At 43.0% G+C, this 13,550-nt stretch overlaps 1 protein-coding gene and 1 non-coding gene across 3 annotated transcripts in view; one reads left to right on the forward strand and one right to left on the reverse strand.

Moving 5' to 3' along the window:
• asic1b (acid-sensing (proton-gated) ion channel 1b) overlaps positions 1 to 13,550 on the forward strand; it is an 857,627-nt gene that overhangs the window by 619,605 nt on the left and 224,472 nt on the right. The gene's annotated exons all lie outside the window — the stretch shown is intronic.
• Positions 5,001 to 5,100, reverse strand: LOC140741653 (small nucleolar RNA U13). Its single transcript, XR_012102110.1, has one exon. It is a non-coding gene; the product is annotated as a small nucleolar RNA U13 (small nucleolar RNA).

The raw sequence follows: 13,550 nt of genomic DNA on the forward strand, positions 1-13,550 counted from the left end.
CTTAAAGAGTGGAGTGACATTTGCAATTTTCCAGTCCTCTGGCACCATGTCAAGAGTCCAATGATTTTTGAAAGATCATTACTAATGCCACCACGATCTCTAAGGCTACTTCTTTCAGAACCCTAGGGTGCAGTTCATCTGGCCCAGGTGACTTATGTACCTTTAGGTCTTTCAGCTTTTTGAGCACCTTCTCTCTTGTAATAGTAACTGCACCCACTTTTCTTCCCTCACACACTAGAGGCATACTGTTAGTGTCTTCCACAGTGAAGACTGATCTCACAGGCTGTCTCTCACTAACAAGGGAGAGAGTGATATCGCTCCTGCCACAGCAAGAGGGAAGACCAACAGCTCGCTGTTTCGATGTTACAGTCTGCAGCACTGCTTATTTCGACAGGAATGTACACTGCTGTCTCAATGTTCTAATCTCCCGCGACGCTTCACTTGGCGACCCGGATACACAAGGCAAAAGTTGAAGCATTAATTTTTTTCTTAATCTTCCACATTCTATGGTGATATTTTCATTCTATTTTTCCTTTTCTCAAAAGCTTCTTAAAATATTCTTTATTTTTGCCCTCTTCTAAAAGCCATCTGAATTGAACGCTTCTGATGTGGCAGGGCAATGCATAAGCTAATATACTATATTTTATTCATTAAAGGGATGTGACCTTTGGAAACCAAATGAAATGAGAAAATCTGTCACAGGAATCTTGTCCAATGTGTCATTCAACTAGACAGACACCTGTCAGTAGCTATAAATGCTCGACTTTAAGTTAGCTTGACAAGGAATAGTGTTCCAGTTAAGTGCCATTTTCTTCTGTACTCTCTATTTAAATCACGATGAGAACAACACCTGCTGTCATTATCAAAGCTATTCAGGATTCTTCCCAGCTTGTTCGTCTTATCTGTCTGACAACCATGATATGTTAATCGGCCCATAATGCTGAAGCTGTCACTGCCTTTAATTGGAAATACTAGTTAAGAGTCTGGTTTATGAGAACTTTAGTTGAAGCTTGGTTTTCTCAGAATGCAGGAGGAAGCCTTCCAGTTTCCAAAATTGGTCCCATTGTGTCCAGAATTTCTTCTCCCCCCCCCCCCCCCCCCCCCACCCCACTCGGACTTCTATGATACTTTCAGTGGCTGCTCTTCAGGAGATATGCCTTTGTGTAAATTTCCTGGTCTGTGGAGACATGTTGTGGATCTGAGCACAAGAGAATCTGCAGATGCTGGAAATCCAGAGACACACACACAGCTGAAGGAACTCAGCTGGTCAGACAGTATCTATGGAAATGAATAAACCATCAATGTTTTGGCCAGAGACCCTTTATCGGGACTAGAAAGGAAGGGGGAGGAAGCCAGAATAAGGGGGAGGGCAGAGAAGTACAAGCTAGAAGGTGACAGGTGAAGCTGGGTGGGTGGGGGGGGGGGGGGGGGGGAAGGCAGATGAAGTAAGAAGAAGGGAGGTGATGGGTGGAAAAGGTAGCATGGTATTTTTTTTACCTATCACCTCCCATTTTCTTAATTTCCCCCCTCTCCAACTCGCCTGCTCTCACCTATCACCTTATGGAAATTGCATTTACAACCTTGTTACACCATAGGAATGCATTTTGGGCTGGTCTGGAGAATGCTACCAAGCAAGTGGATTGTTATGACTGAGTTCATTACATTTGCTGCAATCTCTTTTCCCTTCAAGAAATATTGATTGGTCTCAAAAGTTGAAGACTTAATACCTAGTGGTATTAATGGAAAGTAGATTGATTAATGTGTGCTAATTGTGCACAGTCAGCCAGGACACTTGAATATCTCACCATTCATTAATACTAAGCAGCTTATGCAGCTCATTGGAAAGTCAGGGGTAGGAAATGGCTATTCAGCTCATTGAACTTGGGGTTAGAAATGGTATTGTGGAGTCGCTCTCTTCAAAACCAACACTGGAAAGCACAAAAAACTCCATTCAGACCATCAGAGGAAACATTTCATACACTGACTAACAGCTTCAATACAAAACAAAGTGATGGAACCCACAAGAAAGGTCACAGAGCCCTCAAGGATAATCTAGGTCATGGGCCAGTTACGTGGACTGCATAAGACAAGGCGGAAGAAACAACCATCCCAAAGCAAAGCAACAAGATTGAAGAGCAAATCCAGATCGTCTGTGCATTTCTAGGGCCTGAGCAATGTTAAATATTAACACTGAAAGTGAGTCAGTCTGGGCAGTTTTAAGTGTTTTTATAATTTAACAATGAATCAATTTTTAGTATGATGTCTCCACTCTCACTGGCACTCTTTCCCCTTTGTATTCAGGGTGTCAATTATTCCCTGTGCCTGGCTGTTGTGCCACTCAATATCAGTCTTTGTTGGCATCCCCTTTACTGGGAAGTTGTGATCTCAGGTTTGCCTTTCCTTCTGTTTCCATTAACCTCTTCACTAATCTCCCTTTTTACATGCTTCCACTTCTCAAAAACAGAATCCGGTTTAATATCACTGGCATGTGTCATAAAAATTTGTTTCATGCAACAGCAGTACTTGCAATGCATAATAAGCTAAATTACAATGAGAAATGTATATAATTTGTATATTTATTTTAAAAAAATAAGTGGTGCAAAAGTTCAAGTACGTTTATTCTCAAAGTATGTACATTATACAATCTTGAGATTTGTCTCCTAACAGGCAGCCACAAAACAAAGAAACACCATAGAACCCATAAACAAAGATGTTCAAACACCCAATGTGTCAAGAGAAAGAAAAAACAAATCATGCTAACAATAAAAGTAAGCAAATAGCATTTAAAACAAAAGTGAGTCCTCAGACACGAAGCCCAGAGCAGGCCTCGATCTCAATCTCAGTGTAGCTCAGAGCTGAGTAAAACGTCGCAGAGCAGCAAGCAGATCCGGCCTGACCTTCGCCTCTGCCTTTTCGATCGTGAGGTAGTGTTCATTATCCATTCAGAAATCTGATAGCGGAAGGGAAGAAGCTGTTCCTGAAACATTGTGCATCTGTCTGTCTTCAGGCTCCTGTACCATCTCCTTGATGGTAGGAATGACTATTTTCCTCACCTATACTTTCCTGATTATTAGAAACCACTCTCCCTTCCCCTGCCTTCACTTGTAATCTGTGCAACTGTGAGATGGCTAAGCTTTTTCTCCTTTTTAAGAATATTCTCAGCCTTTTTCTCCTTTTTAAGAATATTCTCAGCATGAATCCAGATAGTACTGTAGCAGAGTAGCATAGGATACAATCTAAGTTATGGAAGCATAACAGTTATGCTACTGGATAAAAACTGTAGAGCTTATTCCAGGTAATTGGTGAATTGCTCAATCCATTAAATGATGATTAAAACACTGATTTCATTCATGACCATTTGAGCCACAGATGTTGTAAAAACTCATTGAGCTCACTAACATCCTTTTTGTAAACGTATAAAATAAGACCATAAGACATAGGAGCAGAATTAAGCCATTTAGCCCGTCGGGTTTGCTCTGCTATTCCATCATGGCTGATCCCAGATCCCACTCAACCCCACACAACTGGCTTCTCACCATATCCTTTGATGCCCTGAACAATCAAGAAATGATCAACTTCCACCTTAAATATACCCACATACTTGGCCTCCACCACCAGTCTGTGGCAGAGCATTCCACAGATTCACCACTCTCTGCCTAAAAAAAAAAAATTCCTCCTTGCCTTTGATCTAGAAGGTCGTCCCTCAATTTTGAGGCTGTAACCTTTCATCCTCTCCACATCCACCCTGTCTAGTCCTTTGAACATTTGGTAGGTTAACAGAAATGATGTATATTTTAAAAAGTGAGGAAGTGTTCATGGGTTCACTGTCCATTTAGGAATCGGATGCCCATCTGTGGCCACAACGAGGTCACAAGCAAGGTGAAGGATCAACTCCAAACTGATGGCATGAAAATCGATTTCTCCTTCCAGTTAAACATCCCTTTCTTCTTCTTCTGTCCCCCACTCTGTCTTCTTAACTTTTCTCTCCTGCCTATTACTTCCCCCTGTGTTCCCTCCTCCTTCCCTTTCTCCCATGGTCCACTCCTCTCCTATCAGATTCCTTCCTCTCCAGCCTGTGACCTTTCCCACCTACCTGACTTCACCTATCACTTTCCAGCTAGCCTCCTTCCCCTCTCACTCCCTTTTTATTCTTCCTTCTCAGTCCTACTGTTTATTCATTTCCATGGATGCTGTCTGATCTGCTGAGTTCCTCCAGTACTTTGTGCATTACTGATTATCAAAAACTCAATCTGACCATAAAACTCATGGTAGAAGTGATACCTATCCTCCCTTGCAATTAAATGTGGGCCATCTGCAGTAAGCAGTAACAATTACACAAGTTCGGTAAGATGTATATAAACACAACCGTGTAATGTGAAACAGCTAAAATGTTACCAGAACATGTAGAAAGGAGAACACTAACAAAAGGTGAGCAGAAACCGGTAAGCACAAAGCCCAAAGAGCTGGAAATTAGCTAATTACATTTTACTAGAATGTTACCTGGGTTTCAGCACCTATGTTACAGAGAAAGGTTGAACAAGTTAGGTCTTTATTCTTTGGAGCGTAGAAGGTTGAGGGGGGACTTGATAGAGGTATTTAAAATTTTGAGGGGGATAGATAGAGTTGATGTGGATAGGCTTTTTCCATTGAGAGTAGGGGAGATTCAAACAAGAAGACATGAGTTGAGAGTTAAGGGGCAAAAGTTTAGGGGTAACACGAGATGAAACTTCTTTACTCAGAGAGTGGTAGCTGTGTGGAACGAGCTTCCAGTAGAAGTGGTAGAGGCAGGTTTGATTTTGTCATTTTTAAAAAAATTAAAAAAAAATTGGATAGGTATATGGACAGGAAAGGAATGGAGGGTTATGGGCTGAGTGCAGGGCGGTGGGACTAGGTGAGAGTAAGCGTTCGGCACGGACTAGAAGGGCTGAGATGGCCTGTTTCCGTGCTGTAATTGTTATATGGTTATAATTAAATTGTGCAATGCATGTCCCTCTGGAACAGGTTTGAAGTAATGTGCCAATCTATAACAAGTATATTGGGCGGCACAGCTCACGCATGCACGTGAAAACCCCATTCATCGTCTTTCTGAACCAGAAGTATCTCTTATATGTAGGTCTCCGTTAGTCTCGATAGACCATGGATTTGTGCCTTGGAAAGTTTCCAGTGTGCAAGCCTAGCCAAGCTTTTTTTTTGTGGAAGACCAGCAGTTGCCCAAGCTGCAAGTCTCCCTTCTCCACGCTACCGATGTTGTCCAAGAGAAGGGCATTAGGACCCATACAGCTTGGCACCGGTGTCGTCGCAGAGGAATGTGTGGTTAAGTGCCTTGCTCAAGGACACACACGCAGCCTCAGCCAAGGCTCAAACTAGCGACCTTCAGATCACTAGACAAAGTCCTTAACCACTTGGCCACGTGCCAACACGGATCTCTTATAATAGGAGCAGGAATGGGCCGCTCGGCTTCTTAAGCCTGATCCGCTGTTCAATATGACCACAGCTGATCTGATCCAGACCTCAACTTCTCCTCTGTGCCAGTTTCCATCAATTCCATCCCTTTTTTTTCCCCTTTCTTTAAATACCTCCAGCGATCCAACCTCCATAAACACTCCAGGGTAGAGAGTTTCAGAATCAAGTTCAATATCACCGGCAAGTGTTGTGAATTGTTTTATTTTTGCAGCAGCAGTACATTGCAATACATAACAAAAAATTACAGTAAGTGTATATTAAATAGATCAGTTTAAATTAGTGTTAAAAATAGAAATGAAAAAGTATCCATTCCGAAATCGGATGGCAGAGGGGAAGAAGCTGTTCCTGACTGGTTAAGTGTGTGCCTTTAGGCTTCTGTATCTCCTTCCTGGTGTAGCAATGAGAATAAGGCATAACCTGAGTGATGGGGGTCATTAATGATGGGCACCACCTTTTTGAGGCATCGCTCCTTGAAGATGAACACAAAAATACAACTGCAGGTGCTGTGGATCAAAGAATACGTACACAACGCTGGAAGAACTCAGCAGGTCAGGCAGCATCCATGAGAAAAGAGTAGCCAACATTTCGGGCCGAGACCCTTCATCAGGAATGGGGGGGGGGGTGAAGAGAGGGCCGAAGCCCAGTAATAGAGATGGGGAGGGGGTAGGGCCTAGAGGTGGCAGGTGGAAAACCACTCAGAGGAAAGATAAAGGGGGGAGGGGGAAGGGATAAGCATGAATGAACTGTAGAGATAAAGAAGCAGAAAGTTGAAAGGGGAGAGAGGCAGAGAGGGACCTGGGATAGGGGGAGGGGGAGGGAATTACCGGAAATTGGAGAATTCAATGTTCATACCACCGGGCTGGAGGCTACCCAGACGGTAGATGAGGTGTTGCTCCTCCAACCTGAGTTTGGCCTCATTATGGCAGTAGAGGAGGCCATGTATGGACATATCTAGATGGGAATGAGAGGCAGAGTTGAAGTGGGTGGCAACGGGGAGGTCCTGTCTATTGTGACGGACGGAGCGTAGCTGCTCGACGAAGCGGTCCCCCAATCTGCGTCGGGTCTCGCTGATGTAGAGGAGGCCGCACCGGGAGCACCGGATGCAACAGACAACTCCAGCAGACTCGCAGGTGAAGTGTTGCCTCACCTGGAAGGACTGTCTAGGGCCCGGAATGGTGGTAAGGGGGGAGGTGTGGGGACAGGTGTAGCATTTGCGCTTGCAGGGATAAGATCTCCTTGAAGATGTCCTTGGTACTACGGAGGCTAGTGCCCATGATGGAGCTGACTGTTTACAACTATTTGGGTTGAGTTGTTCACTGATTTTGGCAATCCATTTGCAAACATTTTTGTCACGATACAAGGTGATGTCATCAGTGCACTCTTCACTTGTTTCCTCGTCTGGTGACAAAATGTTTACAAATGGATTGCCAAGATTGGAAACAACTCAGCCCAACCATCAACCACCTGAGCTACACATTTGCGGAGTTATTTCCAAATGTACAACACTCTGCAGCTTATTTCAATCACGTGTAGTAGTTTCTTCCCCCCCCCCACCCAAGATGGTAATGCAGCCAGTTAGAATGCTCTCCACGGTATTCTGTAGAAATTTGTGAGTGTCTTTGGTGACATATCAAATCTCCTCAAACTCCGAATGAAATTTACCCACTATTGTTCCTCCTTTGTAACTGCATCAGTATATTGGGTCCGGAGATTCACCATATTTTGCGGAAAGGAAATCTGGCATCCTTAACCATGCTCTTAGACAAGGTTGGTGATTTTTGGGTTCCCTCTGAAATAGCCCTGCAAGGCATTCAACTGTACCAAACCACTGCAGCGCAGAAGAACCTTTACCACCAGTTAATCAATTAAGGATTGCCAACGAATGTTGACTTCCCTGTGATATTCATAATTTCCTTTTCATACATATAGGAGGTGATATTGAAGGAATAGGATCAATATCTGAGAGTTTTACCAGCTGGACAAGTGGGATTCGAGGAGATATGAAAAAAGGACTTGATCTGTAATGATCCTTACCATCAAAGTCCTTGCCTTTGCTGTTAAAGTTGTGGAGAACTGGTATTTTACTGTACATGAGGAAAATTTTACTCTGGTGTAATTGAGGGAGGACATAGCATATTTCTGGGGTTTTGTTTAAAATAAAGCATGCAGTGATTCCAAGGGTTAGTACATACTCAAACCTGTTTCATGGCAATGTTGACAGTTTGACTCTGAACCATATAGGAAGATGTATTAAGCCAGAGGGGGAGCAAACATTGTCTAAAGAGGAAAGTTTAAGCAATTGGAGAAAATTTATGACACGAGGAGGTTATTCAACCTACCTTGCCTGTACAACACTTGGCCAGCTTAACCTCATCTTTGTATAATGAGAGTTTCTACCTCCTTTCCGGTTTGAGTTCCAGATCCCTACCATACTCTGGGTGGGGGGGATGGGGGGATAAAATGCACCAGCTCTCCTTCAGATATTCCAATAATCACCTTGGTTTTTTTTTTAGCCCTCTACTCAGGAAAATTCATTCTGTGCAGCCTCCCCAATATTTTACAGTTTTAACTCTTCCCCACGGTCATTTGAAGGAAAACAACCTCAGTTGATCCAATCTTTCCTCTTGATTATAATTTCCTTGTCCTGTCAATATCCTCATAAATTACTTCCGAGCCTTCTCCAGTGGAATTCTGCCTCTCCTGTAACATAATTCCCAGAACTGTGTACTGTACTTGAGCTGTGAAGCCTCTTAAAGAAAGGGGGGGATTAAAGATTTTGGGAAGGAATTCCAGCATTTAGGGGAAACATTGTGGTGGTAGTGTTCTATACTCAGTAGCCACTTTATTAGGTACACCTGTACACCTTGTTAATACAAATATTTAATCAGCCAATCATATGGCAGCAACTCAATGCATAAAAGCATTAAGGCATGGTCAAGAGGTTCAGTTGTTGTTCAGACCAAATGACAGAATGGAGAAGAAATGTGATCTAAGTGACTTTGACCGTGGAATGATTGTTGGTGCCAGACAGGGTGGTTTGAGTATCTCATAAACTGCTGATATTCAAGCACAAGTGTCTCTAGAGTTTATAGAGAATGGTGCAAAATAAAATCCAGTGAGTGGCAGTTCTGTGGGTGAAAACGCCTTGTTAATGAGAGAGGTCAGAGGAGAATGGCCAGACTGGTTCAAACTGTCACTTTCTTGTCAGCAACTCAAATAACCACGTGTTACGACAGTTGTGTGCAGAAGAGCATCTCTGAGTTGACTATGTTCAACCTTGAAGTGGATGGGCTACAGAAGCAGAAGACTACAAACATACACTCAGTGGTCACTCTATTAGCTATGGGAGGTACTTAATTGGTATGGATTATGCTGCTGCCTGCTTCAGCAAGGCATCAGAGGAGTCGGTGTGCAGTCTAACAACAAGTGATCGTCTTAGTTGCTTTTGTGATCACAAGACCTTGTTGGACATTTTTGTGTGACTAAATTTTGTTTATACCTTGTATGTGCTATATGTGCCTTATGCTGTGTTTTGCACCCTGGCCTTGGTGTAATGCTGTTTCGTTTGGCTGTATTCATGGGTATTCATATATGGTCGAACGACAATTAAACTTGAACTGACTGACAGAGACACATCCACATTGACTTTCGTGTTAAGTCGGCATGCCCTAACTATTTAGTAATAGTGCCACCTTGTGAAGCTTCCTACTCTTATGCATACAATTTACCAATGCTCTGCGCATTCAGGGGAGGCGATTCTCAGCAAGAGATATTTACTACTTAATGCATTTGTAAGAAGGATGCAGCTGACTCACAGGAAAAGCAGAACCTGTAATTCAAGCAGGCTTCCCAGAACTTAACCACAGGAAGAGGCAGAAACAAGGTACAGCGCAGTAAAAATAGAAAGCAATTGGATAAGATGTTCTTTAAATCCATTTAAATCACATCAGATAATGTCTAGAAAATGTTCCTTCAATCCTATTCTGTTGTGTACAGACACAATAAGAGGACTGAGGAAAGTTAAGGGATTTGGGGGTGGTTGGGAGTGACAGGTGAGGGACTGGGGAGAGATGGAGCATGAAGGAAAGAGTGGGGGGGGGCTAGGAGAAAGATGCAGAAGAAAATTAGGGGAGAGAATGATGGGGAAGAGGGGATGGAAATTGGGAAGGGGATTGAGGAATTGGGGAGGGTTGAGGATCAGTTGGAAGGGACGAAGGATAGGGAACAAGATTGGGGAGCGGTATAGTAATTGGGGCAGTGTTTGGGGAATAGGGAGGGGAACTGGAAGTGAAAGACGAGGGTGGTGAGAAGTGTGGATTTAGAGAGTGGGGAGAAAGGAACAAGGGATGTAGGAGAGCAGTGAAGAAGGAAAGGCACAAGGAATTGTAATTTATATATTGACAGGTGCAGAATTGAAGAGAGATTGAGAGATGAAGGGGAGAGGCAGAGAAATGAGATAGAGGAACCATGATCATATTTATGACGTATTAAATAATGCCGCTAGGTTGTGTCTGGTGATAACATATCCTCTTTGCTGATGTTCAACACTGGCGCACCTCAGGGGTGTGTGCTTATCCCACTGCTCTACTCTCTATATACACATGACTGTGTGGCTAGGCATTCAGATACCATCTATAAACTTGCTGACGATACACCCATTGTTGGTAGAATCTCAGGTGGTGACGAGAGGGCGTACAGGAGTGAGATATGCCAACTAGTGGAGTGGTGCCACAGCAACGACCTGGCACTCAACGTCAGTAAGATGAAAGAGCTGATTGTGGACTTCAGGAAGGGTAAGACCAAGGAACACATACCAATCCTCACAGAGGGATCAGAAGTGGAGAGAGTGAGCAGTTACAAGTTCTTGGGTGTCAAAATCTCTGAGGATCTAACCTGGTCCCAACATATCGATGTAGTCATAAAGAAGGCAAGACAGTGGCTATACTTTATAAGGAGTTTGAAGAGATTTGGCATGTCAACAAATACACTCAAAAACTTCTATAGTTTTACTGTGGAGAGCATTCTGACAGGCTGTATCACTGTCTGGTATGGGGGTGGGGGGGGGGGGGAGGTGGGACTACTGCACAGGACCGAAAGAAGCTGCAGAAGGTTGTAAATCTAGTCAGCTCCATCTTGGGTACTAACCTACGAAGTACCCAGGACACCTTCAGGTAGCGGTGTCTCAGAAAGGCAGCATCCATTATTAAGGACCTCCAGCATCCAGGGCATGCCCTTTTCTTACTGTTACCATCAGATAGGAGATACAGAAGCCTGAAGGCACACACTCAGTGATTCAGGAACAGCTTCTTCCCCTCTGCCATCCGATTCCTAAATGGACATTGAATCTTTGGACACTACCTGACTTTTTAAAAAATATACATTATTTCTGTTTTTGCATGTATTTTGCAATCTATTCAATATATGAAATGGATTTACTTGTTTATTTACTATTATTATGTTTTATTTTTATTATTTTTATCTCTCTTCTGTATTATGTATTGCATTGAACTGCTGCTGCTAAGTTAACAAATTTCACGTCACATGCCGGAGACAATAAACCTGATTCTGATTCTTGGCCATTTCAATTTTCTTGAGTTCTGTTCTCAAATGGATTCTGAGCTGAAACAATGTAGGATGAGAATGATCCACGTTCCTGCATCTGGCAGGTTGATGAAGACATTGGAGATTCTTTCTCTGCAGCAATGAGCAGCTACAGCATATACTCCACTTTCAAGTCTAAAAAAGACTCAAAACTCTCTGGAAACGTATTGGTGTTTCCAAGCTAAAATGTCTGTGAAGCACCTGCCCACAGCATATAGGGTCTGGCAACATCCCTGCACCTCTGGATTTGGGAGCTGGAGGGCCAAACATGTCTAGGTGGAGCAAATTTTTTTGCGATCCAGATTATTGTCCACTACACTCCTTTACAATGTGAATGTGGAGGGAAGCAAGGACTGAGATGGGGTTTGGCTGTGGCAATTTTTGTGGAAGAAGAGTTTGACAGCGCTCTGGCCTCCTACTAGAAGAGTGGACCCTTGCATGATATATCAATAATGGTATCGTTCCTCGACATTGCCTTTTATCAAAAGCATTGTCAATGTGTTTCAATCTATTACACCATTCAGCCTTTGAGTCTCAGTGGGTTTAATTCTAAATGAAAACAAAAAAGGTACGAAACACTCAGCAGGTCAGACAGCATCCATGGAGAGAGAAACTGACTAGTATGATTTAACATGCCCAGAGTTCTGTCCCATTTTTCTGTCAGATATACCATTTTCTGCATTCCTCCTCTGAGATCCCTCACCAAGATTTGGTGCTCCTCCTCAGAGAAAACTTGGCATGCTTCATTGGCTTCTTAAGACTTTCTTGCCCTTCTTTTCCCAGATCATAACCCCTTTTAACCCCGACCTTGCTGGCCAGTTTTATTCCATCAGAATGGTTTTACCTTTTCCAAGCGACAGTACATACAGACCAAGAAGATGGATAATGAGCAAATAACAAACTGGTCTGTCGGCCCTACCTTCTGTGAGTTAAAATCCTTCTTTAGCCCTCCCCTCTAACAAGCCATGTAAACTTTCCAAAGAGAGGCCAAAATCCTCAGGATGAAAACGAGGGAACTGTATTGTGGAAAATTTCTCCCTGAGCAATTGAAGCCATTGAAACTCACCCATCAAAGAAAAGCCCTCAGCACAGTACATTTTCTACCACAGTCTAGAATTTTAAAATTCTCTTTCTTCTTTTCACACCTCTTCCTGCCTCTGAAAGTCGACCCTAAAGCACTTTGTTCTTCCCGAAGATACACTGCTTGATGATCCCAACATTTCATAGCTCCAGTCCTGCCTTCTCTGTAGGTCCTGAGGCTCTATCAGCTCCTGAAACATCTTGAAATCTTTTGCAACACTGAATGAGGCATATGGATTCCAATTGCTTTTTATTTTGCCAACTCCACCTCCACCATCTGGGACTCTGGTGACCCAAAGGTGTTTATATTTCCTGTAGCTATGACAAGCTCTCGGTACTGCCACTGTTAATGCACTGCAAAATGACAGTTGTCTTGAGGATGTCTTTACATAGTAGATGTTATCAGTTTTATACATAGGGAAAAAATGAAGAGGCTTGAGATGAAATGAAGATATTTTCTTATAAAATAGCCTAAATATGTTTAAAACTCGCAGCAGAATAAAGCCTTGCTATTTTTGGTGTTCAATCTCAGTTGGATGGAACACTGAATTAAGGCTGTGCCTCCTCTTTCCACCCAGTGGGTGTCGCTGTTGTCAGATGTTGGGACTTCTGACAATCGAGGAAGAATTGTTCCTGCCACCTAGTGGACCATTATTACAAACCCAGTGGCCATGGCAGCTTCAGTTATACATTAGTATTTATCAGATAATGATAGTCGCATTTGTATCAATTAAGGTGGGGGGGTTATATGGGAGGCAGGATTTAAGGGTTAGCACAACATTGTGGGCTGAAGGGCCTGTACTGTGCTGTACTATTCTATGTTCAATGTAGCATTTTTGACACATAGTAATACTATGGATCAGAACTCAAGTCAAGTAATGAAACCACCAAACAAAACTGAAATATTAACTTTGCTTCTCTCTCCTTGGATGCTTTCTAACCTGCTGCATGTTTTCTGCATTTTCTGTTTCCATTTGGAATTATATCCACTCAAAGGCTGAATAGTGTGATAGATTGAAAACATTACCCTTGAAATTAAAAAAGAGAATAACTTTATTTGTCACACGTACATTGAAATAAACAGTGGAACATGTCATTTTTGGATCAGAGCAAATCAAATCAATGAGGATTGTGCTGAGCAGCCTGCAAGTGTTGCCACGCTTCCGGCACCAACATAGCATGCGTGCAACTCACTAACCCTAACCGTACATCTTTGGAATGCTGGCGGAAACCCACACAGTCGTGGGGAGAACATACGATCTCCTCACAGACAGAGGTAGGAATCGAACCCCAATCACTGATCACCGGCTAAGTGATTGCACTAACCTCCACGCTTTCGTGCTGTCCTTGATCAGTGCTGAGGATTGGCACCATGAATTGGGCTTGTCTTTAATCATTTGACCTGA

The sequence above is a fragment of the Hemitrygon akajei genome, chromosome 18 (genome assembly GCF_048418815.1).
Source record: "Hemitrygon akajei chromosome 18, sHemAka1.3, whole genome shotgun sequence".
NCBI lineage: Eukaryota > Metazoa > Chordata > Chondrichthyes > Myliobatiformes > Dasyatidae > Hemitrygon > Hemitrygon akajei.